General features: G+C 40.4%; 1 protein-coding gene and 1 long non-coding RNA gene across 2 annotated transcripts in view; both read left to right on the top strand.

The window, feature by feature from the left end:
- Nucleotides 1-15,868, top strand: part of LOC125229918 (DCN1-like protein 4) — a 373,938-nt gene that overhangs the window by 63,726 nt on the left and 294,344 nt on the right. The gene's annotated exons all lie outside the window — the stretch shown is intronic.
- Nucleotides 7,692-8,109, top strand: LOC125229923. The gene is made up of 2 exons (XR_007177464.1): nucleotides 7,692-7,838; nucleotides 8,003-8,109. It is a non-coding gene; the product is annotated as an uncharacterized LOC125229923 (long non-coding RNA).

Here is a 15,868-nt window from a genome sequence, read left to right as displayed (position 1 = left end):
TCACGCACCTTCGAGTTGGTGAGATAAAAGACTCGCACCCAACTCTCCGGATCACAAAATCCTACACAACTCTGAGGTTGCAACATGCCCGAGACCTCCACCGTTTGGTTGAGACTCACCAAAAAATATGTATCGCACGCCAGGCATGATTGGCGGCGATACCCTAAAAACTCGTGCGCCACCCCACCGCCTCCATGGCATGGGAAAAGCAGCACGGAACACAAAATGTACCCACCAGCGAGTACCCGATCGACACCACAAAAGGCAAGAACCCGGTACGGAGCGCATCCAAAAGGGGATGCAAGAAGTAGGCAGTGCGACCGCGCCCTGCCATACCTCACCACTCCTGGGTATGGACCTCATGTCGACCCCAAATCGCGCCAACACGACGCTCGGGTGTGGTAAGCACCCGCAAAAAAAAACTCCATCCGAAAAAACAGGCCGTATCAAGGATCGCTCAAACTAAAAACAACGAGCCAGATTGTGTCGCCCCTTTCATACTTCACGCATTTCAGAGAACTGTTCCAGGAACCCTTTCATCCCTCACACAAAACAAAATAGTAGTGAAAACAGACTTTGCTGTTCACCACGTTCCATACACAAAGTCGTGATTGAATATTTTTACCACAATATTCAACACTTCAAACGAAACAACCTAAGAGTGACACGATATGGCGTAAGCGAGGGCGTTAACTTTGGCGGCAAGGTGAAAGCAAAAAAAATAACCCGGACCTTGCGTCCAGAGAGAACCTCTACCTCCTAACTTACCCAAAACAATCTCTAAATCCTTGTATACGCCACAAAACCAAATCCAAGTTTTCACAAAAAACCGACGCCCTTAAACGAATCTGCACGTTGCGATACGTTTAAGTTTAAAACTGGCGCTAAAAAACACGTCGTAACCTAAAAGAAATCCAATCATAAAACCGAACTACCAACATTACAAAACGAGCGTTTATTTAACCGCTCAAGTTACGATTTAAACTTGGATCAAAAAACACGCATCCGAACGTACCCCTCGTTGAACTTATCTTGTCTGTGGTCTGTGCCTTTAAAAAAAACTAAATGTCAACAAATATTTATCGTTACCTACAAAATTACTAATGTCTGCCGTTTTTAACACGCTTTTATTAGGTCGTCGTGTATGTAACTAACTATGTAATGGAATCTGCGGAGGCTAATTTAACCATCTTCCAAGGATCGTAGCGTAATGAAAATTGGCAGCTATATGTAGTTCCGATGACAATACAATAATATGGTACTGTTGAGCTGATCTGATGATGGAGTCGGAAGATATGAACTGGAACTACATGATGGAACATCGTATCATAGCCGTTTTTGGGTTTCTTAGAAAAGTCTTGTAATGAACTTTGACTACAATTAGGTTTCAAGGTCTGATGATGAAGCCGAAAGATATGAACTGGAACTACATGATGGAACATCGTATCATAGCTGTTTTTGGGTTTCTTAGAAAAGTCTTGTAATGAACTTTGACTACGATTAGGTTTCAAGGTCTGATGATGGAGACGGAAGATATGAACTGGAACTACATGACGGAACATCGTATCATAGCTGTTTTTGGGCTTCTTAGGAAAGTCTTGTAATGAACTTTGACTACAATTAGGTTTCAAGGTCTGATGATGGAGCCGGAAGATATGAGCTGGAACTACATGATGGAACATCGTGTCATAGCTGTTTTTGGGCTTCTTAGAAAAGTCTTGTAATGAACTTTGACTACGATTAGGTTTCAAGGTCTGATAATGGAGCCGGAAGATATGAACTGGAAGTACATGATGGAACATCGTATCATAGCTGTTTTTGGGCTTCTTAGAAAAGTCTTGTAATGAACTTTGACTACGATTAGGTTTCAAGGTCTGATGATGGAGCCGGAAGATATGAACTGGAACTACATGATGGAACATCGTATCATAGCTGTTTTTGGGCTTCTTAGAAAAGTCTTGTAATGAACTATGACTACGATTAGGTTTCAAGGCCTGATGATGGTGCCGGCAGATAAGAACAGAAAAAGGGGGGGGGGGGGGCTCGAGAGGGGAAGCATGAAAGAAAGATCAACGTAGTATTTAAAAAAAGTTGGGTTAGCGTTTTCTTGTGACCTTTCAGAGCAAACAAAGGGGGGCTCGGGGGGCGAAGCCCCCGCAAGAAAGAAAGATAAACGTTGTATTTAAAATAAGTTGGGTTAAGGTTTTCTTGTGATCCTTAAGAGCAAAGAAAAGGGGGGCTCGGGGGGCGAAGCCCCCCGCATGAAAGAAAGATCAACGTAGTATTTAGAATAAGTAGGGATAGCGTTTTCTTGTGACCTTTCAGAGCAAACAAAGGGGGGCTCGGGGGCGAAGCCCCCGCATGAATAAGATCAACGTAGTATTTAAGATAAGTTGGGTTAGCGTTTTCTTGTGACCTTTAAAAGCAAACAAAGGGGGCTCGGGGGCGAAGCCCCGCATGAAAGAAAGATCAACGTAGTATTTAAGATCAGTTGGGTTAGCGTTTTCTTGTGACCTTTAAGAGCAAACAAAGGGGGGCTCGGGGGGCGAAGCCCCCCGCATAAAAGAAAGATTAACGTAGTATTTAAAATAAGTTGGGTTAGCGTTTTCTTGTGACCTTTAAAAGCAAACAAAGGGGGGCTCGGGGGGCGAGGCCCCCCGCATTAAAGAAAGATCAACGTTGTATTTAAAATAAGTTGGGTTAAGTTTTCTTGTGATCCTTAAGAGTAAAGAAAAGGGGGCCTCGGGGGGCGAAGCCCCTCGCATGAAAGAAAGATCAACGAAGTATTTAAAATAAGTTGGGTTAGCGTTTTCTTGTGACCTTTAAAAGCAAACAAAGGGGGGCTCGGGGGGCGAAGCCCCCCGCATGAAAGAAAGATCAACGTAGTATTTAAGATCAGTTGGGTTAGCGTTTTCTTGTGACCTTTTAGAGCAAACAAAGGGGGGCTCGGGGGGCGAAGCCCCCCGCAAGAAAGAAAGATAAACGTTGTATTTAAAATAAGTTGGGTTAAGGTTTTCTTGTGATCCATAAGAGCAAAGAAAAGGGGGGCTCGGGGGGCGAAGAAAGATCAACGTAGTATTTAGAATAAGTAGGGATAGCGTTTTCTTGTGACCTTTCAGAGCAAACAAAGGGGGGCTCGGGGGGCGAAGCCCCCGCATGAAAGAAAGATCAACGAAGTATTTAAGATAAGTTGGGTTAGCGTTTTCTTGTGACCTTTAAAAGCAAACAAAGGGGGGCTCGGGGGGCGAAGCCCCCCGCATGAAAGAAAGATCAACGTAGTATTTAAGATCAGTTGGGTTAGCGTTTTCTTGTGACCTTTAAGAGCAAACAAAGGGGGGCTCGGGGGGCAAAGCCCCCCGCATAAAAGAAAGATTAACGTAGTATTTAAAATAAGTTGGGTTAGCGTTTTCTTGTGACATTTCAGAGCAAACAAAGGGGGGCTCGGGGGGCGAAGCCCCCCGCATAAAAGAAAGATGAACGTAGTATTTAAAATAAGTTGGGTTAGCGTTTTCTTGTGACCTTTAAGAGCAAACAAAGAGGGGCTCGGGGGGCGAGGCCCCCCGCATTAAAGAAAGATCAACGTTGTATTTAAAATAAGTTGGGTTAAGTTTTCTTGTGATCCTTAAGAGTAAAGAAAAGGGGGCCTCGGGGGGCGAGGCCCCCCGCATTAAAGAAAGATCAACGTTGTATTTAAAATAAGTTGGGTTAAGTTTTCTTGTGATCCTTATAAAGATCAACGTAGTATTTAAGATCAGTTGGGTTAGCGTTTTCTTGTGACCTTTAAGAGCAAACAAAGGGGGGCTCGGGGGGCGAAGCCCCCCGCATAAAAGAAAGATTAACGTAGTATTTAAAATAAGTGGGGTTAGCGTTTTCTTGTGACCTTTAAGAGCAAACAAAGGGGGCTCGGGGGGCGAGGCCCCCCGCATTAAAGAAAGATCAACGTTGTATTTAAAATAAGTTGGGTTAAGTTTTCTTGTGATCCTTAAGAGTAAAGAAAAGGGGGCCTCGGGGGGCGAAGCCCCTCGCATGAAAGAAAGATCAACGAAGTATTTAGAATAAGTAGGGATAGCGTTTTCTTGTGACCTTTCAGAGCAAACAAAGGGGGGCTCGGGGGGCGAAGGCCCCCGCATGAAAGAAAGATCAACGTAGTATTTAAGATAAGTTGGGTTAGCGTTTTCTTGTGACCTTTAAGAGCAAACAAAGGGGGGCTCGGGGGGCGAGGCCCCCCGCATTAAAGAAAGATCAACGAAGTATTTAGAATAAGTTGGGTTAGCGTTTTCTTGTGACCTTTAAAAGCAAACAAAGGGGGGCTCGGGGGGCGAAGCCCCCGCATGAAAGAAAGATCAACGTAGTATTTAAGATCAGTTGGGTTAGCGTTTTCTTGTGACCTTTAAGAGCAAACAAAGGGGGCTCGGGGGGCAAAGCCCCCCGCATAAAAGAAAGATTAACGTAGTATTTAAAATAAGTTGGGTTAGCGTTTTCTTGTGACATTTCAGAGCAAACAAAGGGGGCTCGGGGGCGAAGCCCCCGCATAAAAGAAAGATGAACGTTGTATTTAAGATAAGTTGGGTTAGCGTTTTCTTGTGACCTTTAAGAGCAAACAAAGGGGGGCTCGGGGGGCAAAGCCCCCCGCATAAAAGAAAGATTAACGTAGTATTTAAAATAAGTTGGGTTAGCGTTTTCTTGTGACCTTTAAGAGCAAACAAAGGGGGAATCGGGGGGGCGAAGCCCCCCGCATAAAATAAAGATTAACGTAGAATTTAAAATAAGTTGGGTTAGCGTTTTCTTGTGACCTTTAAGAGCAAACAAAATGGGGCTCGGGGGGCGAAGCCCCCCGCATGAAAGAAAGATCAACGTAGTATTTAAGATAAGTTGGGTTAGCGTTTTCTTGTGACCTTTAAGAGCAAACAAAGGGGGGCTCGGGGGGCGAAGTCCCCCGCATGAAAGAAAGATCAACGTAGTATTTAGAATAAGTTGGGTTAGCGTTTTCTTGTGACCTTTAAGAGCAAACAAAGGGAAGCCCCCCGCATGAAAGAAAGATCAACGTAGTATTTAAGATCAGTTGGGTTAGCGTTTTTTTGTGAGCTTTAAGAGCAAACGAAGGGGGACTCGGGGGGCGAAGCCCCCCGCATGAAAGAAAGATCAATGTAGTATTTTAGATCAGTTGGGTTAGCGTTTTCTTGTGACCTTTAAGAGCAAACAAAGGGAGGCTCGGGGGGCGAAGCCCCCCGCATAAAAGAAAGATTAACGTAGTATTTAAAATAAGTTGGGTTAGCGTTTTCTTGTGACCTTTAAGAGCAAACAAAGGGGGGCTCGGGGGGCAAAGCCCCCCGCATGAAAGAAAGATCAACGTTGTATTCAAAATAAGTTGGGTTAGCGTTTTCTTTTGACCTTTAAGAGCAAACAAAGGGGGGCTCGGGGGGCAAAGCCCCCCGCATGAAAGAAAGATCAACGTAGTATTTAGAATAAATTGGTTTAGCGTTTTCTTGTGACCTTTAAGAGCAAACAAAGGGGGGCTCGGGAGGCGAAGCCCCCCGCATGAAAGAAAGATCAATGTAGTATTTTAGATCAGTTGGGTTAGCGTTTTCTTGTGACCTTTAAGAGCAAACAAAGGGGGCTCGGGGGCGAAGCCCCCGCATAAAAGAAAGATTAACGTAGTATTTAAAATAAGTTGGGTTAGCGTTTTCTTGTGACATTTCAGAGCAAACAAAGGGGGCTCGGGGGCGAAGCCCCCGCATGAAAGAAAGATCAACGTTGTATTCAAAATAAGTTGGGTTAGCGTTTTCTTTTGACCTTTAAGAGCAAACAAAGGGGGGCTCGGGGGGCAAAGCCCCCCGCATGAAAGAAAGATCAACGTAGTATTTAGAATAAATTGGTTTAGCGTTTTCTTGTGACCTTTAAGAGCAAACAAAGGGGGGCTCGGGAGGCGAAGCCCCCCGCATGAAAGAAAGATCAATGTAGTATTTTAGATCAGTTGGGTTAGCGTTTTCTTGTGACCTTTAAGAGCAAATAAAGGGGGGCTCGGGGGGCGAAGCCCCCCGCATAAAAGAAAGATTAACGTAGTATTTAAAATAAGTTGGGTTAGCGTTTTCTTGAGACATTTCAGAGCAAACAAAGGGGGCTCGGGGGCGAAGCCCCCCGCATAAAAGAAAGATCAACGTTGTATTTAAAATAAGTTGGGTTAAGGTTTTTTTGTGACCTTTTGTGAGCAAACAAAGGGGGGCTCGGGGGGCGAAGCCCCCCGCATGAAAGAAAGATCAACGTTGTATTTAAAATAAGTTGGGTTAGCGTTTTCTTGTGACCTTTAAGAGCAAACAAAGGGGGGCTCGGGGGCAAAGCCCCCCGCATGAAAGAAAGATCAACGTAGTATTTAGAATAAATTGGTTTAGCGTTTTCTTGTGACCTTTAAGAGCAAACAAAGGGGGGCTCGGGGGCGAAGCCCCCCGCATGAAAGAAAGATCAACGTAGTATTTAAGATAAGTTGGGTTAGCGTTTTCTTGTGACCTTTAAGAGCAAACAAAGGGGGCTCGGGGGCGAAGCCCCCGCATAAAAGAAAGATTAACGTAGTATTTAAAATAAGTTGGGATAGCGTTTTCTTGTGACCTTTCAGAGCAAACAAAGGGGGGCTCGGGGGGCCAAGCCCCCCGCATAAAAGAAAGATCAACTTTGTATTTAAAATAAGTTGGGTAATGGTTTTCCTGTGACCCTTAAGAGCAAATAAAGGGGTCTATCTTTTACGGATAACTTACTAGGTATAAACATTTTTATGATAATACCGTAATAAGAAGGTAGCCGCTGGTTATTATTAAGTAGCAATTAGCAATAAGTACACGTTAAGCCACAAATGGCATGTAAAATCCGCCTACTTGAAATAAATTTATGTATAAATGTTAAAAGTATTTCATTATTAATGACTAAAAAGTATAAAATAAATTAATAGTTTAAAAAACACTATGAAACACGCTTTTATAAATGCACGTAAAAGCCAAAAATGAATTATGGATCGTTCAAGTTGTCTCTATTTGTGAGCTGAAGTTTAAAAACTATGTGCTTTTAATTATAATATTTGATTGTAAAAGCGTGGGGCGCTGGAACAGGAAAGACTTTCTTGTAAACAAATACTAATCCGAACTTCCTGGCGAATGAAGTTGCATAAGAACATAACGTTTACATATGCCGCCTAAGGGTTACCAAAAAGAACCAAAGATATCTCGTCCACGAACAAGAACTCTGCATCCTGTCACTGTAGACACTTTCCCCTTTTGTACTTTGATTACCGGAAAAAAGCGGCGTTCTAAGTGTCGGTGACTGTCGACTCTCCTCGCTACTAGCGCATATTTTGTCTGAGTTCGACAAACTGGTACCTACTTTGAACACTGACTTTTAATTGATTTGACTGTTTAATGTAGAACCTACTAGTCATGCTGCAACTCCAGTTAGCGCGTCAATCTGTGTAACCTCCTTCCCGTAGCATAGCATAATTTGATTTAGCAGCAAGTTATACAAAAAGTCTTTCCTGTTCCAGCGCCCCACGCTTTTACAATCAAATATTATAATTAAAAGCACATAGTTTTTAAACTTCAGCTCACAAATAGAGACAACTTGAACGATCCATAATTCATTTTTGGCTTTTACGTGCATTTATAAAAGCGTGTTTCATAGTGTTTTTTAAACTATTAATTTATTACTGCTACAAATTAATAAAACAACACTTAATTCAACTACAAAATCATGGAAAACTAACATGAGTGTGATAAACGTTCGATAATCTAAAGGAATGACTAAAATTTATTCAGAAATACTAACTGGAATGCAAAGAATTCTACTACTAACAGCAGGTAAATATCTCAAATAATAAGGAAAGGGAGTTGTCCTTTATCCTCCTCTTTTCCCTCACACTCCAAACTAAATGATCAACAGCACAAAATTGTTTTCTAAACCTTCTATTTAACTAGCCAAACATGTATATTATCCTTACTAAATTCCATTTACTTTGTTACAGATTACTAGAAACTGTACTAAATCTTAAGAATCATATACCACAAAAGTTACTTGGCAGCAACAGCTTCAACTGGACCACAGACTACCGAAATGTCTACTAAAGAAACCCAAAATATGAACATCAGAGGAACATGGGCACTGATAATGTGTTGAAAAGCATAACTCCTAACGGAAACCTTCCACTTACATGGAGAACCAACATAATCATTTGCCGGAGTCCAACAACATTGCAGCTGCCGGACACTCAAAAACTCAGACCGTTCCTGCAACTTCCAACCATTATCGGTGTCGTCCCGGACTGAAGTCACCTGTATAAGTTCAACGGCACAAAAGTGAAATTGCCACTGTATAATAAGTTTAACTCAAAAGAAACTCAAATATGATGTCACCGACTTACAACTTGAAGTGATACTGTTGTGTTATAATTTATAATAAACAATGTTGAATTTAATTACTGTGTATTTACTAAATTTCTACTTTTCCAGCTCTGTGTAAGTCTCACTATACATATAACCTTAAATGAACAAGCAAACAAATGAGTTAATTGTTGTGTACCTCTTATGAACTCAAAGAAAAATAACCAAATACAACTAAATGAACATCAACGGTATGACCAAAATTTCAAATTTGTACATTTTCCAAGTTGCAGTCTAAACAAAGTTCAAAATTATCAAATACTGCCAAATGTATGTTCCAAAATTTAAAAAACTAATTTAATTTGCTTTCTAAACAAAATAGCACACCTAATTATTTTGAAATTTTATAGCTAAATGTTTTGTCACAAACCACTAACTTTTGAGTTTAAACTTTACACGTATTATACATCCAAAATACCTCGAAATTACATGGCAACTTCTACACAAACTTAAAACAACCCCCATGAACTTCCCCTTTACAAAATCATAAAAAGTCAATTACAGTACTTACAAAACTTCGCCCAAAATATTTGAACACAAGTAGCCAAATTACTCAAAAAATATTCACAAAATGCTTAAATTCACGAAAGATATTCAAAATAACTTTGGCCTAAGCCCTAAAATACTATCTTTCAAACATAAAAAGATACAAAACGTTACACAAAGTTTGACACTTTAAAAATTGGCTACTTCCTGTAAAAATGTCAGCACAATTTGTACCAACTGAAAATCTAAGCACTTATCTCTCAAATTTCACAATAATATCTTAATAAAGTGCAGCAAAACGGGCAAAAAACATTGTGGAGCAGCTAAAGCTCCCCTCAATTTACAACAGTGTGTGCCTAAGGCAAAACACAGCTCAAAATGGATCACTAAAACGTAAGTACTACAAAACTTTCATTATCACTATGTATGGCACTGAAAAAATGAATTCTTGAGGAAAATACAACCCTTAAATACAGAACAAAACGAAAAATGAGTTGGGCGCCATTGAAACGGGGCCTTCCCACACCCGGCTCGGGAAAACTGGTGGGAAAGCCTCGATCATCAAAATAAATCAAAACTTAATACATGCAGACTCATTCTGCCAAAAAAAACTTAATAAAGAAACGAAACAAGGTGCTACTGGTGATTCTCCTCAAGGATTCAGGTTCTAAATGGAAATGGAATAAAACGGTTAGTTGTGACACACAATTTTATTTTGATGAAAGGACACAATGCAAAGTACAGCTTGTAAATCAGCAATAAAAGCTTAAGCTTAGCACCTTATCCTAAATTAACATTGCCAGACGATAGAGCTGGGCCGTGCAAATATGGTTCTGAGTGATTTACAAGCATTGCCTAAAACTGGTTAGTCCCTAAGTATCAGTGCCAACATAGATGATAGAAACTAAATTTAACACTTGCTTCCAGGAAAGAGAAATGCCACCAACCTTCAAGCCAGAAGTTACCGCTGCACATGCAAGCCATCCTTCAGTGAGCCAAAGCGGTTGCCCCAGGCGCAGTAATTCAAAAGAGCACGACCGCAACCAAAGCTTCAGCCTACGGCAAGCATCCTCTTCACCGAAACCCCCTTCGGGTGAAACAATCAAATTTAACCACAAATAAATTTAAAATCTAGAATGTAAAATGTTAAATCTGATAAATCGATAAATTGATAAATCAATTAAATCTGATAAATCCCAGTCAGCTGAAATAGAAAAAAAACCTTCATTAGACAATGGAAATGTGGCCTAACCTTATCATATGAATAATTAATATTCTGGATTGCTTACCAGCTGGAACTTGAGAAGCCTCATCATTCGCAGCTCTGACAAACCCTTCCCGCCACATAAACCATCAGGAGACTGGAAACAGAGACACATGGTCAAAACTTGACAAAGCAAAGATCACACAAAGAAGTTAACACAATATTATTCAACTGAACTCTACTCACAGTTCATGGTGAAAAATACAATTCTGAGGAGCCTTGAGGCCCTGCAGAAGAGGACTCCTGCTGCTCCATAATTTGGATTCCTGTTCCACATCAGAGATAATCCATGATACAGCGAAACAGCCACTGGAGGCCTACGACCTGTACCGGAGCCAGCCAGCAAGTGAGGAGGAAATGATCTCAGAACTCAAAACAACTTTGGGAGACTTGGGGATACCAAATCGAACGACAGCTTCAGCACAATTTGCTGTAATAAATTTCAAATGACTGAAATATCTAGTGTGTAAAATTACACCTGATCTTCTAACCATATTCTAGCAACTTCCTAATTTATAAATCAAATATTTATTTTAAATTCTAAAATAATTAACATCATGAAAATCATGGATATTTGTATACTGGCAACAACCCTTGTTGACAGATGATTCTGATTGGATTACAGAACTGTCATCCATATCGATTCAGTTGCTAGATCAATTAAAGTCCTTGCCATGCGCAAAAACTTATGTTTGAGACAAACCTAAGAACGTCGTTGTACTAAAAATGTGCAATGTCACAGGCCTTATTGGCATATTATAAGAAACATAAGGAATTTTCTTAAAAATACCTATACCTAATTGGAAAATGTTATGTGGCCATTCATAAAGATTCATAATGATGCTTCATATAAAAACAAATGCAAGTCTGTTCCAATAAAGAAATATTTTTCCCCTCACTAGCTCGGAAACACGTGTTTTGTCCTTTAATACCAGCGGGTAAAAACGCATTTTATCCACTAGTGGGTAAAGTAATTTGACCTTGAATAAAGTTAAATAAACTGCTTCAAAATTTATGAAAGTAGGTGAATCTAGTAATAAAGATCAATTACCACATGTGGAACTACTGGCAGCTGTGATAAACGCATTTTTTTGCGTTGTAGTTTCCTCACTATACAGCGAAGGGAAAAGTTTTGTGTTACACTCGGGTGCATTGTATTTTACTTCTCGTGTGTTAAAAAACTCGCAAGTTCAGGATTCTATTCTCGAACTACTCGCTTCGCTCGTGGTTCAACTATAGCATCCTTTCACTTGCTCGTTTTTCAATTCCACACTCGGCGTTAAAATACAACTTTGCCCCCTTGTATAACAAATAACTATTAAACTCATTAGACGTAATCTGTACTAATACAGAGTGGGGCCTGTAACAAAGGCGAATAATTGAACTCTAGGCTATTCTCCTTATACTGATCAACATTTGTTCGGCGACTTTTAAAAATAACTTGTATTTTGATTTTTATCACCCTTGAAAGTTTTTTCTAAGAGGTAATGTATTGCGAATTCTGTTAAGTCTAAAGTGTGACAGACAACGTCAATGACAACAATGATGGCGTACATTGAAGCTAATATTTATTTTGTATGAAAAATTAAAAATTTTAAGGACTTCATAATTTTTAAAAGTCACTGAACAAATGTTGATCAGTATAAGGAGAATAGCCTACAGTTCAATTTTTCGCCTTTGTTACAGGCCCCACTCTGTATAAGGACCATAGTTATTCATAGAACATAAACCTACTCTAGTAGGTACTTAGTATTTGCATGCAGGTCTCCCAGCTGAGCTGTAAAAGCTAATTAAGTCTTTGAACGCAACTCCTAACTCCCGAGTTTCAATCTAGTCTGGCTCAAGTTAGGTCTGACTAAGGGTCTAGATAACCAATTAACCCTTTCAACGGTTAGTTTTCGAAGTAATATCAATTTCAACATGTTGCTTAATTTATCGATATTATCAGAAAGTTATTAATTTAATAAATAAATAAATATTGACAACTAGGGAACAAATCAAATTATTTTTATCGAATATTTTTCGATTTGTTCTTTTTTCAAGTAGTCACACTACTATATATAAATTATAAATTTAAATAGATATCATACACGAAAGCAAAAAAACGCGGCGGCGGGCGGGCGGGTGGTCTAGTGGTGAAGACGTTAGCCGCGTAAGCTGAAGACCCGGGTTCGATTCCCGGCTCGGCCGCCAGTGGGCCTTGTCGTTTTTAGGGTTCCGTAGTCAACTAGGAACCCTTATAGTTTCGCCATGTCTGTCTGTCCGTCCGTCCGTCCGTCCGTCCGCCCGTCCGCCCGCCCGCGGATAATATCAGTAACCGTTAGCACTAGAAAGCTGAAATTTGGTACCAATATGTATATCAATCACGCCAACAAAGTGCAAAAATAAAAAATGGAAAAAAATGTTTTATTGGGGTACCCCCCCTACATGTAAAGTGGGGGCTGATATTTTTTTTCATTCCAACCACAACGTGTGATATATTGTTAGATAGGTATTTAAAATGAATAAGGGTTTATTGAAATCGTTTTTTGATAATATTAAAATTTTCGGAAATAATCGCTCCTAAAGGAAAAAAAAGTGCGTCCCCCCCCCTCTAACTTTTGAACCATAAGTTTAAAAATATGAAAAAAATCACAAAAGTAGAACTATATAAAGACTTTCTAGGAAAATTGTTTTGAACTTGATAGGTTCAGTAGTTTTTGAGAAAAATACGGAAAACTACGGAAGCCTACACTGAGCGTGGCCCGACACGCTCTTGGCCGGTTTTTTTCTTTGGTGTATGATATCTATTTAAATTTATAAATAAATATTGGTTGACACCTTACACAAATCAACCTAGCTCCAAACTAAGCAAAACTTGTACTTTATATGGATAAATACATACTTATGTACATAGAAAACATCCATGACTCAGGAACAAATATTATCTGAGTTCGTCACACAAATAAATGCCCTTACCGGGAATCGAACCGAGGACCGCGGCTTAGCAGGCAGGGTCACTACCAACTACGCCAGACCGGTCGTCAAGTAATCCTTTCCACTTAACTCATGGTTTTAGTGGGTGGGCTGTCATCTGTCAAATTCCATATATAATGGTGGGGTTAACCCTCCATTTTCGGGCTTAAGAACTCTTCCCTTCCCTCTTAAGGGTGATCCGAAAACGCTTACAAGATTCTTAGTCAAGCTTACAGCCTGGCAAAAAAGATTAGAAAATGGGGGCGCCACCGTCTTCTATGGTAACCGTTTTGCATGTGGCAACTAGTTATTGAGACATTTGTATGAGAATAGTTAGTGTGAGTGTAGTGTGTAGTGTGTTTGGACAGACCATCGAGTGTGAATGAGACCAGTCGTAACGCTGAAAGTGAACGCAGCCGACGCGCGCGAAGGAGGGTAGATCGCGTGCTGTCTACGCAACTTTGACATCCACCCGCCTTCTTCAGTTTTCCGTGATCATAATGCATGCAACTGCGTCGAAATATCGGGAGCTGGATGAAAATCAAAAAGGTAATCACGGTCTTTACCTATCCCGGTCAATACACCGTGTTTTTATGGAATTCCGTTAACTTCGGCAAATAGTTAGGTCCATTATAGGAAACAGAATGGTATAGTTAGTTTCTTAAATTTGTATTTTTTTCAAAAAAAAAGCCATACACCTGCGATAGATGTTAACTTCAATTGCTGTTGAGAAACGTGCTTTACAATTAACTCACTCTAAATAAGTGTCAAAACTATGACATTTCAATCGCATTCCGAACACACAAAGCCCGTTTCTTAACAGCAATTGATGTAACCGCAGGCATGGTGTTTATCAGAAAAAAGTTACAAATTAAAAAAAACTATGCTATTCTGTTTCCTATAATGAACCTAACTATATGGCGAAGTTAACGGAATTCATTAAAAACACGGTGTGTAAGTCTAAGTTCAGTTCATACTATATGACATAACAAATAGCAGGTATTAGATAAGATAAGATAAATCAGGGCTTTATTTAAGCTCCATTAGGTCCTCAGACTCAAAGAAGGCACTCCAACAGCCCATCTCACTACTTTCACCCAACTTATCTCCTTATCGTTGCCCGCCTCATTTGTCAAAGTCCTATCACAAAGCCTTTTTCTCCTTTCACTCAATTCAGTAAATTCAAATTAAAATCAGGTGCCGTAGCCGAATGGCATTTCTGCGACGCGAAATGACGAAACGCCCCGAAAGGTAGTCTGGCTGTCGCGCCAATACGCAAGAGCGATAGAGATAGATATCTACGAGCATGTCACATTTTCGATTTCTTTCAACCCCTTTTTGCCATAAGATGGCACTAAAACTTGAGTAGTTTCATGTGCTCTACTTACCCCTTCATGGGATGCAGGCGTGATAGTATGTATGTATGTATCTACGAGCATTTCGTTTCGTGAGCGTTTGTGCCATTCGGCTAAATACGTACCCAGGGTTTTATTCGCGCGACCGTCGCGCGACCGTCGCCGTCGCGTCTCATACTTCCATATCGATAAGGTTTGATTTCGTATGCGTCGCATCACCGTCGCGCGACCGTCGCCGTCGCGTCTCATACTTCCATATCGATAAGGTTTGATTTCGTATGCGTCGCATCACCGTCGCGCGACCGTCGCCGTCGCGTCTCATACTTCCATATCGATAAGGTTTGATTTCGTATGCGTCGCATCACCGTCGCGCGACCGTCGCCCACGCAAGCCACGGCGTTATAGAGAATGCCAAGCTTTGGGATTTGCAGGGTTAGCCTGTGTTCATATTTTTAAAATCTGAGAAATGCGAATTAAGAAGCCAGTTAAGTGAATATCTAAAAGTGAGTGTCTTCATAATGGATGGTTCCGTAACTTCGTCCATACTCATATTAATATCCTTAGGTACTAATCCACACTAATATTATAAATGCGAAAGTGTGTGTGTCTGTTTGTTTGTCCGTCTTTCATGGCAAAACGGAGCGACGAATTGACGTGATTTTTAAGTGGAGATAGTTGAAGGGGTGGAGAGTGACATAGGCTACTTTTTGTCTCTTTTTAACGCGAGCGAAGCCGCGGGCAAAAGTCTGTCTTTGTCTTAGTTCTTCACGAGAAAATAGCAGAACCTATTTAGTTTCAATTTGGCACAGAGATAGTTTGAATCCTGGGGGATATCGGACACTTTTTTACCCTGAAAATTTCGTCCTAAAAGAGTAAAATTATCTGACTTTCACTTCTAGAACGAGATATTTTTTATCAGTGCCTGTTAAATGATTACCTATTTAAAGTGCTTGGTTAAATTCAATTACATTTACCTTTTTTGTTGAGAAACAGTTATCTACAACGTAACAGAAATAAAAATACAGTATTGCAAGTCTCAAGTATGCTACCTTATTACTCTGAGTAGGCACGGTCTAGTCGTAATCCATCAAATCGCGTGACTTATCCACCCTTCCTTATCTCCGTCTGGTATTTAATTTGGCTAACCACAAAACACGTTGGTCAGATACAGTTAAATGTCACAATCGATACAGACTTAAAAAGTATGCTTTTCTTTTCCTCGCACTTTTTCTTCTGAGGGCCGATTTTTGAGTCTCACGCGTTCGAATTCAGAAAATTGTTACTGAAAATAATAAGCAAGTCACCGTTTTCAACCGGTATTTTAGTGACAAAATCCCGTATGCGAGATTCAAAAATCGTCCCCCTGGAAATTGCAATTTGAGAAACCCGTC

The sequence above is a fragment of the Leguminivora glycinivorella genome, chromosome 9 (genome assembly GCF_023078275.1).
Source record: "Leguminivora glycinivorella isolate SPB_JAAS2020 chromosome 9, LegGlyc_1.1, whole genome shotgun sequence".
Taxonomy (NCBI): domain Eukaryota; kingdom Metazoa; phylum Arthropoda; class Insecta; order Lepidoptera; family Tortricidae; genus Leguminivora; species Leguminivora glycinivorella.
This window is presented reverse-complemented; position numbering and strand designations above follow the sequence as displayed.